The sequence below is a fragment of the Rhineura floridana genome, chromosome 14, assembly GCF_030035675.1.
Source record: "Rhineura floridana isolate rRhiFlo1 chromosome 14, rRhiFlo1.hap2, whole genome shotgun sequence".
In the NCBI taxonomy this organism is placed as follows: domain Eukaryota; kingdom Metazoa; phylum Chordata; class Lepidosauria; order Squamata; family Rhineuridae; genus Rhineura; species Rhineura floridana.
This window is the reverse complement of record NC_084493.1, coordinates 26,999,929-27,021,375: the sequence shown is the minus strand read 5'-3', so window position 1 is coordinate 27,021,375 and position 21,447 is coordinate 26,999,929. Positions and strand designations below refer to the sequence as shown.

Sequence of the window (21,447 nt, the reverse complement as noted above, 5' to 3'; positions counted from 1 at the left end):
CAGATAGAGCTTGTTCGGAAGTCCGTCCGGCATTGTTGGCTGGACCTTATCTCATAAATTAATGAAATCCAGTCCTCCCAACAAAAACAGGCTTTTGAGGTTGATCTCTACGTTTCTCCCTGCCCGGGAGAAATTTCACCAGTCAAAAAAAAAAAGTTCTGACTGATTTATATCTGAATAAGCTTCTTCTGAGGCGGGAGCCCGTCCCAAAAGCAGGCACAAGCGAAGTCACCCTTCCCGGAAGTCCTCGGACATCACATTCTTAAAGGCATCAAACTGTCCCAGTACCGGGTCATTACGAATCAAGAACGGGGTGGCCCACTTCGTGGCCTCTCCTTCCAGGAGGCTAATGAGGAATGCCACCTTGGCATCATCTGCAGGGAACTCAGCTTGGCACACATGAATATACAGTTCACACTGGGCCAGAAACATAGCAAACTGGTCGCTCTGGCTCTCATAGCGGGCAGGGAGCCCCACTGGAGACTTGACAGGGACCGCCACCACCCCAGGTGGCGCGGCTTGGATCTGGGCAATCAGGGCTCGGAGGTTCTGGTTATCAGTCTGCAGGGCTTGAGTGGTGGCTCGGAGGTTCTGGTTATCAGCTTGCAGAGCCTGCGTGGCCATCCTGAGGTTCTGGAGGTTGGCATACAAGGTTTCCACGGTGACTGGTATTCCCCCGGCTGCCCCATTTGTATCCATGGTATCCGTCATGGGAAGGGGGGCGACAAGGGATTGTGGCTGAGTCAAACTGTCCAATTCAGAGCGAGAACCACCAGTCGGAGACAAGGGTGCAATCAATTCATGTTTGTGCGCCTCATAGAAACCCCTATGCTAACTCACTACAATCCCTAACTGCACTCTAGACATGGTCTGCAACTTGTGAGGAAAGTTGACTCAGCGCCCACTTCCGGGCGCGGTAGTCTCAAATAGGAGAGGTCTTGGGGCATAACCTCTCACTCCGTCGCACACACGCCCCCTTCTGCCCTTTTCTCTTCTCCCGATGTCGTGAGCGCGGTGAGGGGGGGGCGAGCCTCCGAGGGCTCATCGGAAAGCACAGGTTCCTGATTGGCAGGCGGGAGAGCGGAGGGCGGGGAAGCGTTGGGCGTTTCTAAGATACTGCTTGGTGAAGGAGGAGTGTCTGCTCTCTCAGGAGCATCCCCCAACAGTCCTGTGGGAGTGCTGGGGGGCTGAGCGCTGTCCCATTGAGGGACAGCCATGGGAATTGGAGGGGGGGAGGCGACTTGCTCTCTTCCCCAAGGTCGGGGTTAGACTCAACAACAGCTGGATCGTCCATGCTCCCTAACGGCTGAGGCTTCTGAAACTCATGCCTTCCCCCTCCTTCCTCGGGAAGAAGGCTGGGTCCGTCACCCCTGGGCTCAACACCTAGCCCATGATTGTCTAGTCCAGGGGTGGCTAACATGTGCCCCTCCCAGATGTTGCTGGACTACAAATCCCATTTATTTGACACTTGGCAATGCAGGGGCTGATAGGAGCTGGAGTCCAACAGCATGTCCAACAGCATGTGGTCATAGGTTAGCCACTCCTTGTCTAGCCTTACAGGCATTCGTTTTCCAGAGTCTCAGGCAACGGTCTGTCCCTTCACCTGCTACTGCTCCTTTTAACTGGAAATTCCAGGGACTGAATCTAAGACCTTCTGCATACAGTGCACGCACTCACTGAGCAATGGTTCCTCCCAATGGAAACATGCCCTCAGTGGCTCCTATGTTAGGAACGCTTTGTTATAGAAGTTCCTGAAACAGTTTGGATGGTACTCAGTACCTGTCCTGCAGTTCTATAGAATATGGAATCTGTTACAGAAATTATTTGCATAATTATTAGCAGAGAATCTCCATCTCTCAACCACCTTTAGAAATATGAACATTGTCCTTATAGCAGTAAGTTGTACACAACAGAGAGGGGCAAAAATGTATAAGGGGCATAAAGCCTAAATAAGAGAGACTGCTGTCCCTGAAACAGTGGGGGGGGTGAAGAAGAAAATAAAGTCTGGCAAGAAACCTCCCTTAAGCACCCCATTTGCCTTGACTGGTACCAGTAAGCTGAGTGATGGTTTCTCCACCAGTGGGTTTTCCCCACTCCCCAAATAGGATTGCTTTGTCCATCTCTTATATCAGTAAACAGCTAACAAATGTAATATAGCAAGAACCAAATCCTTCTTGGGAGTATTATTCTCATGCGGCAGGTCATTATTGCATTTTAATTGGGAGGTCACTACTGCATTTTAATCTAAGTGAAGCAACCTGGACCTAGTGTCTTACAATCAAGATAGCATTTATTTGCTAGCTAATCTGCAAACGTTCACCAAGTGATAACTTTTATCGCTGAAGGTAGGTAAGAGCAAATTTTAAAATACAGTTACTGCATAATGAAATAAATGAAAACCACTGAGAAGATTTATTTGTAATTAACTCTTCCAAGTGCCACAGATCTAGAATCGTCTGGCAGGTAGGGACTTGCTCAGAGCAAGTAACCTGCCACACCCATGGCCTAAGCCACCACACATAGATGCATGCAGGTAGACATGCAGGTACATTTGTTCTGTTTATCTGCAAACCTGAGCTTAAAAAAAATTAAAAATACAGCCAGGATATTCAAAGGCTTGAGTTTGGGATCAAAAGCAGTAGCCACATAAACAGAAGCAGGTCAAAAGGAAGAATCCTGTTTAGTTACGGAAGAGTTGTACAAAGTCTATCTTCTGATGGATCTCCAACTTAGTCCTTTCTCAAGCTTACCTTTTGTTTTTAAACAGACTAACTTAAAAAGTCTGCATTACATAAACTAGGACTTATGCATCGGATTGTTACCCCAAAAATGAGAAACAAATATGTCAGCATAAATTTGAAAATCAGTGGGTTGCCTTTATCAATGTAGGCCAAAGTATTGTTAGCACAATCTTTTAAAGTACAAAATAAAGGCAATGTTTCAAAGCTGCCTAGGAAAAACTCAAAGGTGAAAATGAAAATAAAGATGTAAGCTACCATTCACTTTGATAAGGTTCTGCAACCAAAACTATATGCAACAAGTGCACAGCAATGCATATCTATCTTGCAAAACAACCAGTTGTGCAGAAATGCCCTTAGTCATGCATTTCTTTAAAAATATGAGCTGTTTTGCCACAAAATACCACAAAAGGTATTAATTTAGACTCAGGCATTAATGAAAGCTCTCTTCCCGGTTTCATGTACAAGGCACAGTTTTGGGAAATGAGTGAATTACCATTTGGAGTTATTAAGTCCAAGAGTGAACCCTTCTTAACAGTCTGTGTTTTCCTGCCACACAGAATATTGCTGTTTTATCTCTTTTACTGTAACAGAAAGTTACTAGGATCATAACAGACTTGACAATATTTCAAGTGCCACTTTTAACAAGTCATCAAAATCACCTCTCTTATATACAAAGGATCCCACTCACTCACTCTTCCCCCCAAACAAGCTTTTATACAAAAACCACACTGGATTCCAAAAAAGGTATTACATTTATTATCAATGGAATCTTTCCTATATATACTTCTAGAGGAAAATTCATAAACTTCTCACTAGACCCATCCTGGCATGCATACTGTTCTACCGTGACAAAGCAAAGGACGGCTTGCCACATAACCAACTCTATGAACGTGAAAAGCAGCACATTCAGATTTCTGTTTCAAGAATGTAAGTAATGCAGACAGAGCTTACCAAACTCTCAACAGGCACAGAGGAATGCCTTCCTAACACACTTTGCCAAAGGCTACCACGTTACCTTTTCTTTGCGGATAATTGGTCTGTACAGCATGTACTCCCCATTCTCTGCTGTGGCAATAGTTGCAATCTGGTACACAGGAAGAAAGATCTCCCTTGGGGAAAAACCATATAATGTTGTCTTTTCCTTCCATGGAAAAGCAGGAGCAGCACTTAAAAGAATCCTGTGGAGTTCATCCTCACTACAGTGGTCTGCCCTCTGCCACAGAAGTATGCACCTTTCATGTATGAGCTAACAGAAAAGAAAAGTCACTGCCCTAATCTTTAACTCTGCAGCTTCAAGAATGGGTTTGGACTGAAGGAGAGGATGCTGGCTTCTTACCACAAAGCAACACCACAGATGAACTGCATTTGAGAGAAGAGAAGCAACAGGGAATCCCCAGCTTGCAGTGCAGATTCACATATGAGAAATGCCTAGGTTTTGTTTTTTTAAAAATAAACATTACAGGAGCCCCATACACCCCTTTTAGCAAACAACCCCCTGCTCTTAAGACTCCACTAATGCAACCTCCTAACGTGGAAGATGCCAGCCTTTTGCAAAAGGGATGCCCTGCTCCTCGGCAGAAGATATCCTCCTTACACTCCCAGAAAGAGCGAGAGCGAGAGTGTGCGTGTGTGCGCGCCCAGCTGCCTTCTCCTCTGCAGTAGGGAATGCCTTGCTCCTCGGCACAGGATGCCCACTGCCCAGCTTTGGAACAGGAAAGCCCTGCTGCTAGCCAGAGGGAACTTCCCCTCGCAGAAACACACACCACGCAATTGCGCACGCTGGAGGGGGAGAGAATGCTCTGCTGTCACCAAGGCTTCCCCCCCACACTGCTTTTTTTTTTGGCAAGGCTTGGTAATGTAAACAGGATTGGGGACCCCATTGCAGCAGGTGAGCACATGCGCTTTTGCAGAGGCCCGAGTGGCAAGGGGGGGGGGAGGAGGCACATACCTGCTGCTGCCGCCCAAGAAACCTAACCGGCAAACCGCTCCGCTCCTGCAAGACAAGCAGCTGCAGCTCCAAAGGATCAGGCTAGGCAGTGCGCGCACCCGCTCTCGCGCACACACTCTCTCTCCCTAGGTCCAGGGTTCCAGCGAAAGCACGCAAGCGCGTGCTCCCCCATCAAGCTACTTATCTCTCTTCTCTCTCCCCCCTCCTCGCGGCGGTCTCCCTCTCACTCACACACACAGTCTAATGCGCGCGCCCTCTTCAGCCCCGTGAGCGAGCAGACGACCTCGCGCTTTCTCTTGCTGCTGGGGGAGGGAAGCGCGCGCGAACTCTCATCATCCTCAACCCGCTTTCTTTCCTTCTTTCTCCTTTCCTCCACATCCCCCCTCCTCGTCCCGTCGTCGCCTTGGAAACAAACCCGTGGTGGTGGGTGGGTTGAGGGAAGAGAGGCGGGAGCTCGTGGCTCGTGAAGATCACGTGCCGGGCTCTCGTGCACCAATCGAGTCGGCGGGTTGAGGGGTTTGTAGTAATAGTAAGGTGGGGTGGGAGAAAGGGAGGGGGCGGACGAGGAGGGAAGGGATTGGCGGTAGCTGAGGCCGGGCCTCGCTGAGGGGAGGAAGGGAGGGGCCATCCACTTGAGGAGAGGCTCTTTCCTTCTTAGATTTAGGAGGGAAAAGTGGACGGTCATGAGACCTCGGAGGGATTCTTTCCTTTGTAATTTGTTCCCTTGCTATTTAGGAATTGGATTCATTTATTATTTGTTTACTTACTGTTTAGGATTTATTTATTTTATTTGTTAGTCAATCAATCAATCAATTGCTTTATTTGCTTTCAGCTATAAGCCATTGCATAGCGAACTATAAACATTAAAACAATAAAATGCATTTATAACCAGACGTCATACAGTTACGTACCAGGATTTAGTAAGTTTACGATTTAACATGTTTGGCTCTAATCTTTTTGGCAGCAAGAGCAAAATTGGCCACCGCAGTTGTAATTGTGTTTTGCTTATCTGCCAAGAGGTCCCCTATTAAAAGATCAGGGGTACACCCTTCCCTAGAAATAATTAAAGGCTCCAGAAATTTATGTCTCGTGCTATGTATACAATGGTCACATTAGCATATAATGGACAAGGTCCTCCGGCACATTCAGTCCACAGATACAGTATTGTTTCTCTTTCGGGGTTCCCTTGTATCTGCCCTCCAGAAAAGCTGTGGGCATTGTCTGAAATCTAATTTCAGTAAAAGCTCTACATAGAGACGCGCGAGTTAACATAGTAAAATATGGAGGAATGGCATGGTTTACTTTAAAAAGGGCGAACCACCGTGAAAATGGAGACGCCACTATGGAAGCCCTATCTTGATCCGTGTCAAAGTTGAAAACCCAGTTGCGAAGTTCCAAAGGGGAGAAGGTTAAAAGATTTCTAGATGGAAGATTATAAAAAGCCAATAATGCTCTAGTGGTTTGTGCCCAACCCCCAGTCTGGAGTTGCTCTTGCCAACAAAGTTTGACTATAGAGAGATCATCCACTAAAATGTGAAACCCAAGTTTAGGGTAAAACCGGGGGAATGGGGACAAAATAATTTTGGTCAAACCCCCCTTGTACGATTTTCCAGAATTCGGGGTAATTGCCTTGGAGTAGAGCCTGCTCCAAGGCTCTCCAGTTGTTTAAAAAGAAAGCCTGTTTTTTTTCCTTGAGCAACCTTTTATATTCCCTCTTCAGTGTGAATAATAGAAGAGTAGCTTTGTCTGAGTTGCTACGCCGTGTGATTCTGATTTGGTCGCCCAATTCTCGCTTCTTTTCTCGGCATTCCCTATCAAACCATGAATTGGGGCCGCCTATGGGCCTAGCAGGAACAGAGGAAGTCACCGCCCGTTTAAGGGTTGTAGAAATTTCCTCATATATCCCTAAAATGGCCTCTGGAGTGAAGATGGCCTGTTGTCATAAATCGACCAAGGGCGTTGTTTCCAATGATTGTTTTATTGATATTGCAATGTCAGGCGTCCATTTTAGATGCTTGGAACCACACAGGCTGTCCAATGCTGGAATATAATTATGTGGAAGGATATGGGTAAAAGGGCCTTGAAGTTTAAGCGAAAGAGGGAGGTGATCACTATCTGGTCTGGATAAGACGGCAAAATCCTTAACCAAGGGTGCTAATAAGGGGGACCCAAGAATGTAATCCACCACACTGGCCACTCTCCCTGAGATGAAGGTGTAATAGCCATGGGAAGAATCCAGGTACGTGCCATTGAAACAGATTAACTGTAATCTAACAAGCAGTAGAAATAAAGCGCTTCCATTTGAATTGGAAGGCTTGTCTCTTGACGATCGTGATAAAACTGTCAGGTCGTCAAGAGAAGCCCCTATTAAATTTCCTAAGGGAGGGTAACTAGGGCCCAGTCTTGCATTTAAATCGCCACAAATTAGTAATAAATGCGACGGGTAATCGTATGAAAGCTTATATAAGTAATTCTCTAGTATTGTCCAGCTAGTCAATGAAATTTGAGGGGGAGAAGGAGGAAAATATACATTCAAACATATGAGAGGGGGAAAGTCAGCAATAGATATTATTAAGGCCAAGCAAAAATCTGGGGTTGGTTCGAGAGGATCAGTTATAGCCACATCTAAAGAGGTGGCTATTAAAGTTGCTATGCCTCCGCTGCCACGGCCCTTGGCAGCTCTCCTCGTTGCCGTTTTTCCCCAAGTTTTAAATCCTTGAAGAAAAAGGGAGTGGGAGTCTAGGAGCCAGGTCTCTTGGAGGCAGAGGATATCAAAGGATTGTATAAAACTTATAAACTCTGGATCCCCTGCCTTGTTGGTCCATCCCGCGATGTTCCACGATAGAAAGGTTAGTTCAGAAGATAGAAAATAGGAGCAAGTCATAAAAGAAGTATTATTAATGGCTCCTATTTGAGGCGGGTGTAAAGGCTGGGTGATAGCTGGAGGAAAAAATTGATTTTTAGTTGGTTGACTCTGTCATTTCTCTAAGTTGCACAATTCCGTGATTTCATCAAGGTCTGGAACTAATGTACAGACGTTTGAGAGGGGCAAACCAGCACACCTTCTCGGGGAGCGTAGAGCACGCGACAGTTCTACTGATGATCCTAGTTCATCAGAGTCTAGATAACGCATTTCAATCCACGAAGGGGCCGTTGGATTCCTCTCCTTCTTGGATCGATGACTGTCAGTGGCTTTGTTTCCCATGTCATTTAACCCCTGCTTACATGTCGGCAAATTTAATTCCGCAGTCGCTTGAATAGTGATACTACTCGGCAAAATAAGGCTCGTGGGGTTATTCAAAATACCAGGCTGGACGTCTGAAGAATTTGATAGATAAAGAGATTGCGGCATCTGCGGCTTAAGAGGCACAGTGCCTTCCTCGTGAATGTGGGGAATTTTGCCCTCTTGCAGACTTTCTAGTAATGTTGTAAGTTGAGTCAGTCTGGCCGTAATAGCAACTTGCTCATCCTTTGGGAGGCTGCAATAGGACTTAATCAACTGGTCTTCTTCCAGAAGGAGGGGCTCCTCGAGCAGCCCTGCAGCACAGACAGAAGGCTGTTCTAATCGAGTCGTCGACTGGGGTGGTGCTGCGTGAGGCACGTGGCTTAGCCCACTGATGGAGGGGTGCTGAGCAAGATGTTGCTTTTTATTGGCTAGTGTTGGACCGATGAGACCTATAGGGAGCGGGGGCGCCCCTTTTACAAAAAACCTCATGACTGGAACCCCGATGTTCTCAAAAGCCGCTCTATTTTCATAGACCAGGCCTGCTGAACTTGGGTTCATAAAGGTGACAATAGCTCGTACTGGTTTTTGATTGTTAGAAAGAAACTCTATACGTTTAATCTGGGCGGCATGGAATCGGCCAGGGAGAAGAGAATCCAAGAGATGCATTAGGTGCCTTTTCCGGTCGAGCTGAGATTGTAGGCCAAAAGGCTTTGGATAATTAATCAATACTACTGTGTCTTGCCTCAATATCAGATTCCACTGAGTGTTTAACGAGCATTTAGGCTCAGGTTTGCCCCACAAGGATGATCCACCACGTAAGGTGGTATCATGAAACTGTTTATGTATGTTCAACCGAACCGGATATGAAGGAAGTGGCTCGTGTTCCTGCTTAGGCGGCAAAGAAATAACCTCATTCATGGATTTACTTGCCTGTTTGCCCTTCTTATCCTTCGATAAAACTTTAGATGACTGGGCTGTACCTGGGTCTAAGTCCTTATTTAGAGACTCGAGTAGTTTGAATAAGGGTTTATAGTCCAATTTCTTGTGTCGGGGAGGTCTTGGATTTTTTATATTCTTTGGTTTTTTTGGAGGGTTCTTGCCTCTCATATGCTTTGTTTTGAACTTGGGCCCTTTTGCTCCTGTTTGTACATTCTTGCCAATAACAACTTGTGGCTCTTTATCACAATCACCTTGCATGCTGCTCCCAATAGCTTTTACCAGAGTAGTCAAGAGGTTATTACATTCAGAAATGAAAGCTTTGACTAAATCCAGTTCTCCCAGTATCAGAAATAACCAGCCTGCAGGGGGGATGATGTTTGTACAGTGGGGCGGATCTTCTGTAATATCCGATGTAAATGAAGAATGAATTACGAGTGGATCCTCCATATACTTCGTATCTTTGGCCTCATTCTGGGGGGCAGCACGACTTTCTGCCTCCTCTATTTCTTTGGCCAAATTTAAAGTTGAAGGAGCGCTGTTTAACCCATAGTTGATATTTTTATAATTCAGGGACCAGTCAAAAGCATAATCTGATGAAAGAATGTGTGCGCTCCCCAAGGCACATGTCGCTTCGCTCTTAGGCGAAAAGTATTGCGTGATCTTGGCTTGCCGGGTAGTTAAAGGGGCCACTCCTACTTCTGGCAGCATGCCAAGCTTTTTGTACCTTTTCCTGGTAAGTACCATCCCAAATGCCTCTAGGAGATTTTCACAAATGATTTTAAAAGGTAGAATTATGTAGGTAGTGAGGCAATTTGATTGATGTAAATTGACCAAAGGAGACAATCTCCCAACAACCTTAGTATAATTAGTGAGTTTGTTTTTGCTGGTTTAGCTGGGGTTAGATAAAAATTCCTTTTAATTTACTTCTTATCTCCTAGACTTTGAGGCTGTTCCTTAACAGTTCAAAACTGATTTAAAACTTGGCAGGGATAAAAGACTTGTAGGGTTGTTTAACTTCGGAGCAACTGAAATGTCCTTGTAGGCAAGTAAAAAAGCCAAGGCTCCGAGGCACAAGTCTTAGAGAATTATAAACTTTTAAAACCTTTCAATCTCGAGTAACGACGACGTTTAGTCAAGGATAGGACGTTGTCGGGGCAAGTGTTGAAGCTTTTGTTTATACTATCCTACCAAACAATTGCAGAGCAGGAGAGAGATTACTTACGATGCTTGCTGCCACCTTTCCCCACCTCTGAAGTCTTATTTGTTAGTCACTTCATATGTAGTGGGTTCTAGGCGACTTACAACACATTTTAAAAACACACAGTATAGAACGAATATAAAATTATGTGTCGTATCTCTGGTTGCCGTTGTTAATGCCCAGGGTGTCTTACTACCATTTAGAAAAAGCCACAAAATCCATAAAAATGAATAAAATATAATAAAAAATGAGTGCAACCATAAAACCTTAACCCACCAACATTTATAACCCACCCTTCCGTTGCAGTCTAACCATTCAAAGTGGCTTATAACTTTGTTTTAATAAACATCCACATGTTTTAAAATTTAAATATAATTAATACCACTATAAAACCTACTATAAAACCTGAAAGCAGACAGGAATAAGAGACAGAAGTAGTAGTTAAAAACCTAACAATATTTTAGTAGCCATTCTTTGGATTGGGCTCTCAGAGTGGTGTACAGTGCAAAATGTTAAAATCCAGTAAAGGCAGTAAATAAAGAGCATAAAAGGACAATAAATTGGGGGAGCAGCAGCAGTCACCTGTGGTCAAAAGTCCAGAATAAATAAATGAAATACTGATTTAAAAGATCTGGGCACATTACAAAAAAATCACCTGGCACTTGAAAAGAATAAAGATGGTTCCAGTCAAACCTCTCTGGGGAAAAAGTTCAAGAAGCAAGGTGCCACCACAGAGAGGGCCCTGCTTCCCACCAGGACGTGCCTAGTTTCATATGGTGGGAGGAGCAATTCCATTCAGTTCTCATTTAAAGGTAAATTTATCTAATTCACACTTCCCGAAACAATATAGGAACCAAAACACAGCCATTATTTGACATTCACATTTCTCAGAATCTTGCAGTACAGTTCCCCAGCTGAGTAATGTGTACAAAAACTAGAGTAAAGTAGTGTTTGTCACTAATATCCAAAAAGACATTATCATAGGGAACAATGTTTTACAAAAATGTGTATATTAGGCAAAACTGCATACAAAAATGTGTATATTAGGAGAATTTTGCACTAATACTGCTGAATTTTCATTAGGACTTTTTTAAAATTGCAAGCTGATGGCGGAATGGAGAGAAGGGAACTTAAGATTTGAAAAAGGAGAGAAACCAAAATTAGATTCTGTCATCCCTAGGTGGGCGATACTGATTGGGCTTTAAGGCCAATTTTTTATTGCCAGAAAGATTCACATAGAACCAGTCACTCTTTTAGTTTACCTGGTCCCAAACTTTGAATTGTGTTCTGAAATTGACCAACAGCCGGTGTAGTAGTTTCAAAACTGGTGTAATATTCTCCACATGGATAGACTAAAACAGTGGTTCCCAAACATTTTTCCCCATGGGCCACTTGAAAATTGCTGATGGCCTTCGTAGACCACTTAATGATTTTCATGCCTGTGGTAGCAATTTTAATCCGTTGTACTAGATGCTGTATGATTTTTAATGGTATTTTAATTGCTTCTTTTATTTCTTATATTGTATTTTATTATATTACAATTTGCATTCCATAGAATTCTAACTGTAATACAATAAAATGCAGTATAAGATATAAAAGAAGCAATAAAAATATCATCAAAATCAATATGAATATTTAATACATTGAAGCTGTGGACCACCTGGAGGAAGCTCGTGGACCACATGGACCAGTTTGGGAATCCCTGGACTTTGTGGATGCCATGGTCCATGAAATTGGGTGTTACGACAAATTAAAGCTGAACTATCACTAGAAGCTAAAATGATGAAACTGAGGTTATCATACTATGGACACATAATGAGAAGACATGATTCACTAGAAAAAACAATAATGCCAGGAAAAACAGAAGGGCGTAGAAAAAGAAGATGACCAAACAAGAGATGGATTGATTCCATAAAGGAAGCCACAGACCTGAACTTACAAGATCTGAACAGGGTGGTTTATAACAAATGCTACTGGAGGTCGCTGATTCATAGGGTTGCCATAAGTCGTAGTCAATTTGAAGGCACATAACAACAACCACATATATGTAATGGACTTGAAGGCACATAACAACAACAAAATGATAGATTCAAACAGCTAACTTCTCTGTAGCATGTTTTGTCATCACTACATGATGGAATACATCATGAAGGGATCTAACATGCAGTGGACTTTATTATTACTATACGTTGGACAGTATCTTACTGTAAGCATGATAGCATACTTGATCCATTCAAATTTTACAGGCATCCTTTTTGCAATCATAATATTATAGAGGGAAATGCTCCCCTAAACGTAAAGCTGCAATCCTAAGTAAGTGGGCTTACTTCAGAGTAAAAACATTTAGGATCAATCTTTATGAGTTAGGTTAACTGTATGAAGACTCTAGCAACATGTAACATTGAACGCTAGGAGTTATTTTTCTTAGTCATTAGCATCATGATATTTGCAGGGAGACCAAAATGCTTATCTACAAAGTCATCGTACTACCGACCTTACTGTACGCCTGTGAAACATGGACCATCTATAAATGCCACTCCCAACTTCTTGAAAGATTCCACCAACTCTGCCTCTGGAAAATTCTGCAAATTACTTGGGAAGATAGACGAACAAATGTTAGCATATTGTAAGAAGCAAAGACCACCAGCGTTGAAACAGTTATCCTTCAACATCAACTTTGCTGGACCGGCCATGTTGTTTGAATGTCTGATCACCGTCTTCCAAAGCAGCTACTCTACTCCCAACTTAAGGATGGAAAACGGAATATCAGTGGACAGCAAAAGAGGTTTAAAGATGTTATTTAAAATAATCTAAAAAAATGTAACATGAACATTGAGAACTGGGAAATCTTGGCCCATGAGCATCCCAAATGGAGACCGGCTATTATATCAAAGGTGCTATGGACTTTGAAGAAGCACGAATACAGAGTGAAAGGGACAAATGACCCAAGCGGAAGGCACGTTAAACAAATCCTCATCGCAACCATCTTCCGTCTGGAAACCTATGTCCTCACTGTAGGAGGCTGTGTGGATCTAGGATTGGCTTCCACTGTTAAAGACTTTATTTTGGAAGACAATCTTACTCGGTCACGAGTGATCGCCAGTGAATGAGCATTTCTGCATGATAGATGGCCTGGGTTAGATTAAAAATAAAGGGGAAAGTTATTATGCTGGATCCTATCAGTTGTTTATGTATTTATTTATTTTGTATTCTGTTCTTCCTAACAAAGCAAATGCCTATTGTAGTTGGTTTTGTTTTGTGCAAATTAAATGCAGGTTTTAGAGGCTGGCAGGCATGTTATTCAACGCTAAAATATTGCCTGTTTGTTCATATATGCACACCAGGCAGATTGTATAAAACCACACAGAGAGAGCATCTGCAAGATTAGATGGTGCAGATTAGAGATTACATTGATTCAGCAGATTGTCCTGTGGATGTTTAAGAAAGATTACACCATGGGAGTAAAGAATATCCATTTCTAGAGGGTAAGCTCCAAGCAAAATAGGAAAAATTAACTCAATACAAACTTACATTATTATTTTTTAAAATTAATACGATCATGATCTGATAAAATTTATTGTTAACAGTTTCATTTATGTATTCCCAAGCATTGTATCTGTGTGGTGTGTTTGATTAGAACATGAATTACTTTGGTTATATGTTCTGCCATAATTAAAGTTTAACAAATACATTGATTTCTAGTAGGGAGCAGAAGGAGCAGTGGGGTGGCTGAAGACTGTGATGGAGGAAGAAGCAGGAACTAAGGTGTGGGATAGTTGGTTGTGATAGGGAACTATCAAAGACAGGGAGGCATAAAAAGTTCACCCAGGTCCTGGAAGATCTGAATAGCTATCATGTCCCTTTTCTGGTGAGCAAGGTGGATACTGACCAGATTCAAGCTCTTATGGATGAGACTGACTTTCTAGAACCACTTCAATTGGGGGTTTTACTCCCAGTTTTGGCAAGGAGAGGCACCACTTTGCAGTGGTTTCAATCCTGCTTGGATGGCCATCTCCAGAGAGTGATGCTAAGGGGATCTTGTTTGACCCTGCAGAGCTTCCAATGTGGTGTTTGGTTTTATCTCCCATGCTGTTTAACATCTACATGAAATTGTTGAGTGGGGTTATCCAGAGATTTGGAGTGCATTGTTATCAATATTCAGATGACATGCAGCTCTTTCTGCTTTACATCTAATGTGGATGTGAAGGGATATGGCTGTGGTTATGGACTGGATGAGAGTGAATAAGGGGAAGCTCAATTTGGATATGAGTAGGCATTGTCAGAGGGTGATTCTCAGTCTGGATGGGTTGGGAGAGATGCATTCTGTTATATATGGGGTCTCACTTCTCTTGAAGGAGCAGGTTCACACCTTGGGAGTACTTCTGGGTCAGTTACTATCATCAAAGGCATAAGTTGAGATTATGTTGCTGAGATGCTGTTGGTGGACGGGTTCTCTGATCGGATGGTGGATATATACCCTGTCCTGGATGGGGTTACACTCCCCCTAAAGGACCGGGTTCGTAGTCTGGGAGTCTTTTTAGACTCTTCCCTCTCACTTGAGGCTCAAGTAGCCTCGGTGGTTAGGAATGCGTTTTACCAACTTCGGTTGGTAGCCCAGCTACGTCCCTATTTGAGTAAAGAGGACCTTACATCAGTGGTACATGCTCTGGTAACCTCACGTTTGGATTACTGTAATGCGCTTTACGTAGGGCTACCTTTGAAGACAGTTCGGAAGCTACAACTAGTGCAAAATGCGGCGGCCAGATTGCTGACAAGGACCAAGCGGTCCGAGCATATAACACCTGTTCTGGCCAGCTTGCACTGGTTGCCAATATGTTTCCGGGCTAGATTCAAAGTGTTGGTATTAACCTATAAAGCCTTATACGGTGCGGGACCATGATACCTTGCGGAACGCCTCTTCCGATATGAACCGGCCCGTGCGCTACGTTCTGCTACGAAGGCCCTCCTCTGGGTTCCAACTCACAGGGAGGCCCGGAGGGTGATGACAAGATCTAGGGCCTTCTCAGTGGTGGCCCCCGAACTATGGAACAGTCTCCCCGAGGAAGTACGCCTGGCGCCGACTCTGCTCTCCTTCCGGCGCCAGGTCAAAACCTTCCTATTCTCTGAAGCATTTTAAGTTACACTGATTTACTTTTTAAAATGTTTATTGTATTGGATTGATGATTGTATTTTAGTATTATTTTGTTATTCATTGTATTTTTATGCTATTTTATGTTCACCGCCCAGAGAGCAATTGCTAGTCGGGCGGTATATAAATTTAATAAATAAATAAATAAATAAATAAGTTGCCTCTGTGGCACAGAGTGCCTTCCATCAGCTTCGACTGGTGGCCCAGCTGTAACTCTATGTCTAGCTTCAGTTGTGTGTTCTGACAACCTCTTGGTTAGACTACTGCAATGTGTTATACATGGGACTGCTTCTAATAATACAGAAATTGCAGCTAGTGCAGAATTTGACAGCCAAATTACCAACTGGGACCAGGCTATTTGAGCATATAACATTAATTCTGTTTCTACTGCACTGACTGCCAGTTGGTTTTCAGGCACAATTCAAAGTGCTGTGTTTGACTTATAAACCTATGTATGGCTCAGGACCCCAATACTGCCTCTCCCAATACGAACCTACCTGGATCTTACAATCATCATCAGAGGACCTTCTCCATGTGCCTCCTCTGAGACAGAACAGGCCTTTTCATTGGCTGCCTGTCAGCTGTGGAATGTTCTTCCCAAGGAGGTTTGCCTGGCACCAGTGTTGTTAACTGTTAGGCAGCAGGCAAAGACATTATTTTTCTCCCAGGCACTGGGATCTCAGTGTGGTTTAAATTTTGGCCTGTTTCTGGGTTTTACCTTTTAGACGGGTGGGAAAGGATATTTTTATTGACTATAGTACTAATTTGTCAATTTTCTGGTGTCTTTTATTTTTAACTTGTAAGTTGGTTTGAGGGTTTTGGTTTTTTTTAAAGTGATGAACAATTAATAATGATGGAGGTTACAGAATTTTGTTGGTGAGAAGAGGCTGCAAGAACAGTGCTCCATGGCTCTTGAATATGAAAATGTGTTAACATATGCTTCATTGATTTAGGAATATTGACTGTCCTTGATGTAGTTAATGTACATTGTGAAATTTTAAAAAATAGCATGTTTATCAAATGCTTCTGGAAAATCTTTAGGGAGTTCCCTAGGTACTGAACATGTGCTTTTATACATCTGTCAACTAATTTATAGATTACAGTATGAATCAGGCATTCAGAAATAACAGGACAGCTGTTATCAGTTGCACTCATACATCTCTACAGAATGCAGCTGGTTTTCAGGAGGGAATTTAGCCTGTTATATGTTCAGTAAGTAAAGGTGTCCCCTCACTTGTAGTGCGAGTCGTTTCCGACTCTTAGGGTGACGTCTTGTGACGTTTACTAGGCAGACCATATATATGGGGTGAGATTGCCAGTTCCATCCCCAGCCTTTCTATTCCCCCCAGCATATGCCAGGTACTTTTTACTGACCACGGATGGATGGAAGGCTGAGTGGACCTCGACCCCTTTTACTGGAGATTCGACTTCCTCCTTTCGCTGGAATCAAACTCCGGCCGTGAGCAGAGCTTCGGCTGCGTTACCGCCATCACCTTTTAGTAATGCCCAAAATATACAGCTCAATATTAATTATTTTGTTTTATGTTCTGAAGAAAAGGAACATATGCTTATTTTGTATGTTGGTTTCAGTATTTTTCTTGTCTAAAGTACAGCCAAGCTCTCTGTACCCAATACTATTTTTGTTATGCTAGAGCACAACTAGCTGTTTGATCATGATTCTGTTTAATTTCATGCTTCGTGGCAGACAAGACACTGTAAGAATCTATTTCCCTTTTATCTGGCTCCCCAACAATGAACAAATCTACATGTTAAATTAAGGGTACAATCCTGCACACACTTAGTTGAAAGTAAGTTCCATTGAACTATGGGTCAATCCAAGTAAAAACATTGGATTGGACTGTAACAGTGCAATCCTACGCATTTTTACTTAAATGTAAATCCCACTGTGTTCAATGGGGTTTACTCCGTAGTAAGCAAAGCACTCTAGATTCTGTGGTTGAATGTTCAGAGCAGAGTGGATAACACTCAAATAGATAAATAAAATTAACAAGTAAAATACCCATTAAAATGTAAAACAGAGCAGCTCCATGAGTTACAGTTTTATTTTTATTTAATTTATGTCCTATCTTTGGGGATCAATTAGAACCTCCAAGTCAGCATACAGTACTATAAATCCCATAATTTGTGGCTACAATACATGTATTTTAAACACATGTAACTGTTTGTGACTGCTATCCAGAATAAAGGCACCAAATGATGTTGGTGCAGTTTTCCTACCAGCTAATCCTGTAAATTGTTTTTATGCAATAATTGTATGATCAGGCCCCCAAAATATTGCTACCTATGACCTATGTAGTGCTTTTTCTGAAAAACTATTATGTTCAATTTTGATTAATAAAATGGTTATAGTCCACCACACCATGTAAAAAATTCTGAAGATATATAGTAGCCGGCTATATACTGTAGTATTATCCATTTTTATGCACACCACCCAGAGAACTCCAGTTATCAGCAACACAATTATTGCAGTTTTGCTTAGAATGTTGGAATACTTTCAGAAAAGTATTCCATTAAATGTTGGGGTTAAATAATTGTTCTTTAACTTCTAGACCAGCTTTTCCCAACTAGTGGGCCACCAGATGTTGCTGGACCACAATTCCCATCTTTCTTGACCATTGGCAATGCTGGCTGAGGCTGATGGGAGTTGTGGTCCAACAACATCTGGTGGCCCACTAGATGGGAAAGGCTGTTCTAGACTGTAGATAAACCAAGATGGCCATGGCAGCAGTAATAATTAGGAAATGCACTGAATTCTCAAGAAAGAGGGAGGAAAGTGCAGTATTTTACCATGTCCTCTATGGAATCTGAAGATGTAAAACAGCTGGATGAAAATCACTCATATAGGGTGCTTCCCCTCAATCATTTTTCTCTGTTAGGACACAATTTATGGACTCATTTATACCTAGACACTATTTCTCTCCAATCATTGTATTTCAGTCCCCCCTCACACACACACAATTCTTTGTAACAATCTTGGAGCTTCTGTCAGAATTGTAGCCCAAGTCTTCCAGGTGTGAGCTAACATAGTGTTGGTGTCCCTGGTTTCAAAGTGTGGTTGGTGATGGTGCATAACCTCATCTGTATTCAGTACCAGCTTGCCCCTTCACCATTACCTTTTCCACAATTAATCAGTTAAGATGGGCTACATATCTGTCCCCACAACATTATTTCCTATGTTCTTTTCCTTTAAAAAAAATTAAAGTATGTACTGCGTGTGGCCTTGTTCCTTGGCGCACATGCTGTTTTTCAGAGCAACAAAGAAACAAACTCCCCTTCCCTCCACACACAGCAGCAGTCACAACAGAAAACTTTATAGAGAAAAGATGCTTGGATGGAGTTTTCCAAGCAGCTATGGCTAGCAGGACCTCTTATTAAGGGGTAGGGTGGTCCTTAGGGTTGCCAGGTTCAGGGCCTGAGACTGATCCTGTATCTTTAGGAGAAGAGAAAGTCAGCCAAGTGCAGGTGTTCTTGCAACACTGTAAGGGGAAAAACCAGGGCCGGCTCCAGGCATGCAGGGGCCCTTGGGCATCAGCTTTCCCTGCCTCCCCGGTGGGTGTGCACAAATGCATGTATGCGTGTGTGTGCGGGCCCCCACATGCCCCCATGGGCCCCCTGCATGCCCCCCACGCCCCCCCTACCTGTCTAGTCTTTACTATTGCCCTTAATGAAGATGGCGGCCACAGTTTCCCTAAGGGGAATGAAGCCTCCACCGCCATCTTTGTTGATGGCACAAGTGTGTGCTACGCACGTACACCTCTGCCATCAACTAAGATGCCGGCAGCGGCTTCAGTACCTTAGGGAAGCTGCGACCGCCATCTTCATTAAAGGCAATGCTAAAAAGCCGGCTGACAGGTAAGTGGGGGGCGTGGGGGGCACGGATCACAGAAGGGGAGCGGAGGTCCCCTCAGGGGCTCCTGTAGCTCTGCGGCCCTCGGGCCAGTGCCCAACCTGGCTGCCCTTTAGAACCGGCCCTGGGAAAAACCACGGTGGAATTCTCCCTTCCCCCTGCACAACTTTTAAAGATACAGAAGACCTTGTGGAGGCTGGGCCTCGTAACCAAGAGGTATTCTGTATCTTTAAAAGTTGTGCAGGGGGAAGGGAGAATTCCACCTTGTGGTTTTTCCCATTACAGTGTTGCAAGAGCACCTGCACTTGGCTGACTTTCTCTTATCCTAAAGATACAGATCAGTCTCAGGCCCTGAACCTGGCAACCCTAGTGGTCCTGCATCTGCTAGTGTATGCATGTGCCCTGTTGAAAAAGGAGAGAGCAGCAATGGTTGCTGCAGGAGCTCTTTACAAAAAGAAGAGCAGCAGTATCACAACAAGCTGTCCGTGGTGTGGGCACTAGATATATTGCTTAATTAGCACTTAATTAGCATCAAATAGAGCTAGTGCTGATATATTGCCCAAAAACAAAAACAAAAGCCCTTACTGTTGTTGTCTAGAAGAATATGTAATATTCTTCCGTGGCAAAAGCCTTTGTCAAGTCCTAACTTAGTTTATGGAGTTAGAGCAGTTGAAATGTCCAAATACAAAGAAGTGAAAATAAGTACTGTTTTTTTTAAAAAAGGCTGCGCTTTTTGAGCAGCATCCTGGCATGTACTCTGTGCATAAGACAGCAAAACGCACAGAGATCTCCTTAGCCAGTCCCATAAGCTATTCACAGATATACTAGGTTCACAAAAGCTTAAATAAAACTCATGGTTCAAACCTACAGTCCTATACACCCTTACTTGCTGTGAGTAAATAATGTTGAATCAAGCAGTTGGAGAAGGAGAAAGAACTGTACAAGGAGGGATGTCCTATTTGCCATCCTTGGGAGCCCCTGGGAAACTCACCAAACCAAACTAAACCGGCTATAGCCTGGAACTAGATGTGTGCAGTGCATCCAATTGCAACATGAAAAAGCTCCATCCACCTTGGTGCCTGCCCCCCAAAACCAAGCCTAGAGTGAGAGGCTAGGATGAGATCAGCTCTTTCAAGGAATCCTCTTCGTTGTGAGATGTTGGGGATGAATTGTGTTTGGGTTCTGGGTGAGAGCCAGGATGGATGTGTGGAGTCCTGGTGAGAGCCAGAAGGCTGAGAGATGAGCTGTGTCAGAAGGAGAAGGAATTCATATTGTTTTATATTTATTAGTAATTTGTATTAATGAAGCGTTCGTATATGTAACATTGTGAATTTTTGTAACATTTGTTTAAATTGTTGTTCTACTTCTAGTTCTCTGTGAACTGCTTAGAGATATTTTTACTTATTAAGGGAGTATTCCAACATTGAGGAGGCTGGAGGGAGTGGAGCTGGTGGAAGCGAAGGTAGCAGAAGGGGCCACTACATCATACCTCTGTAGAGGAGCTCTGGGGAAGGGAGTGTGCTGGCTGCACTGGCAGAGCTCAGCGGAAAGAAAATAAATTTATGTTCCTTTCCACTGCCCTTTCTCCCAGAATAGCATCTGCTGGGACTGGGGGCCACAGCACAGAGCAGAACAGGCATAAGCTAACCGCCCCTTGATTCTGCCCCTGACACACTCCTGGAATGCCCTTTATTGGGCCTTGCACTAGCCTGGGCTGCGCCTGGGTGAGGGCAGAGTTTCCCGGCTGCACTGTGGCTACACCCAGATGTGGGATTCCTGCCAGTGCAGCCCAGCTGCGCTGACTCCCCCTGTCCTCCTCCACAGCTGCACTGCATCTGAATCCCCTTGGCCTGGTATAACTACCAAAAGGATTTTCATTTTTTAAGAGACGAAAGCAAGGAACTGGATGGTATGAAAGAGAGAGAAGAAAAAGAGAGGCAAATAGGATTCATCCTGGATATATACACATGCACCATATTGAGACTAATAGAGCAATCCAACTTAAGGGATGCTGGCAAAAGAAAAGTCAGCAGGACGGTCTGTGGTATCCTGTTGCTGTTCAGAAGGCTGCAGGCCAGCTGAATGCTAGGTCAACCAGGAGCTGCGCGCGGGGACCAGAAAGTAAAAGCCGGCTCTCACAAATACCCCTACTGGGGAGTAAGTAATCTCCATAGACTTCCATTGTAATTGTTTTCTTAGACCAGCCTTTTTCCTGACGTAACTTTGGCCCAGATTGGGACCTGCAGGAGTGCTCCCAACATGAGTTGGATGTTGCCTAAGTTCCCCCCCTCGGCCCCTCCTCTGACTTGCCCTCGGAATGCCCCTTTTTCAGACCTTACATCAGCTTCCACCAGTGCCCCTTCTGTCGAGCTGGGCTT

General features: G+C 43.7%; 2 protein-coding genes across 20 annotated transcripts in view; one reads left to right on the top strand and one right to left on the bottom strand.

Annotated features, from left to right (window-relative positions):
* The window catches only part of TMEM266 (transmembrane protein 266), a 169,857-nt gene extending 159,104 nt beyond the window's left edge, over positions 1 to 10,753 (bottom strand). For 7 of the 13 annotated variants that reach the window (XM_061596035.1, XM_061596027.1, XM_061596037.1 and 4 more), the window contains exon 1: positions 4,690 to 5,084. The gene's annotated coding sequence lies outside the window, so the exon portion shown is untranslated. Of the gene's footprint in view, positions 1 to 4,689; positions 5,085 to 5,104; positions 5,178 to 10,076; positions 10,121 to 10,707 lie in introns of those variants that run through there. The other 6 variants (XM_061596033.1, XM_061596029.1, XM_061596028.1 and 3 more) reach the window with 6 other exon arrangements.
* Positions 1 to 21,447, top strand: part of NRG4 (neuregulin 4) — a 165,476-nt gene that overhangs the window by 62,041 nt on the left and 81,988 nt on the right. The gene's annotated exons all lie outside the window — the stretch shown is intronic.